Here is a 1,156-nt window from a genome sequence, read left to right on the forward strand (position 1 = left end):
TCCCGCCTGCGGCCCGGGCCGCCACCAAAACAGGCACCTGCCGCCCAGCCAGGCGGGCGAGTTCGGGAGCCGGCAGCACCTGCCCGGGCCTGGCGCCAGCCCCGGCCCGGCGGCACTGAGCCACCCCACCGGAACCTCAGGGTCTGGACACCCTCTGGAGACCTCCCCAAAATAACCCTGGGGATACCCAGTCCCAGGGGTCATTGGCTCACCTCCCCAGGGCACGCAGGGGACGGGCATCTCTCCTGGCCCACAGGGAGTCTTCCCGCACGCCACGGGCTCCTGCACCATGCAGGGCGAGCTCCCAAGCCCTCTCTGCAGCCCCGCTCCATCTGCAGGCACTCCCACCCCCAACGCCAGGCAGGGACGAGGCAGCCACAGCCTGGCTGCTGCATGCGTGTGGGGGACCCCGTAGCCGGACACGGCAGGAGGTCGGCAGGAAGGGGCAGGATGCGGCCGGGACAATGCAGCTTCCTGCACAGGTGGCCGGGGAAGGAAGGACAGGAGGACGCCTTCGGCCTCGGCTCTGGCTCCCCAGCACCGGGGAGGGCGACAATGGCCCTCGCAGCCCTTTGCGGGCAGCCCTGGCGGAGGGGACAATGCGAGCGTGGCAGGGGCCAGGCAGAGTCCCCTCCGCGGCTCCCAGCCTCGCCGAGGGCTCGCGGGCCCGGTTACACCCAGGAAGCTGCCCTGGTTCTCAGCACCACGCGCCGGGTAAACAAACACCCCGCTTTTAATTGCTGCCACGCACAAACCTGTCTGACAGCTCCCGGCCTGTGCTGTCACCTCCCTCCGCGAGTCCAGCACCTGCTCCGGGCATCAGCACCCCACAAAGGGCAGGAAGGGACAGACCCCCCGGGAGGGTCCGGGCTGCCTGTGATGCCACTTGGGTGTGCACGGGGATGGGGCCCATGGATGTCCCCATGGCGGGGAAGCTTGCAGCATCCAGCCCCCGGCACCAGGACATCTGCCGGGAGCAGTTTGGCCAAGCCCCGCAGCAGCTCCTCCCGGCACAGGCGGCCGCCCGCTTTTATTGCGGCCACGCACAACCCTGTCTGACAGCTCCCGGCCTGTGCTGTCACCCGCGAGTCCAGCACCTGCTCCGGGCATCGGCACCCCACAACCACAAGGAAGGGACAGACCCCCCGGGCGGGTC

Source organism: Aptenodytes forsteri, unplaced genomic scaffold (genome assembly GCF_000699145.1).
Source record: "Aptenodytes forsteri isolate BGI_AS27 unplaced genomic scaffold, ASM69914v1 Scaffold54, whole genome shotgun sequence".
Taxonomy (NCBI): Eukaryota; Metazoa; Chordata; class Aves; order Sphenisciformes; family Spheniscidae; genus Aptenodytes; species Aptenodytes forsteri.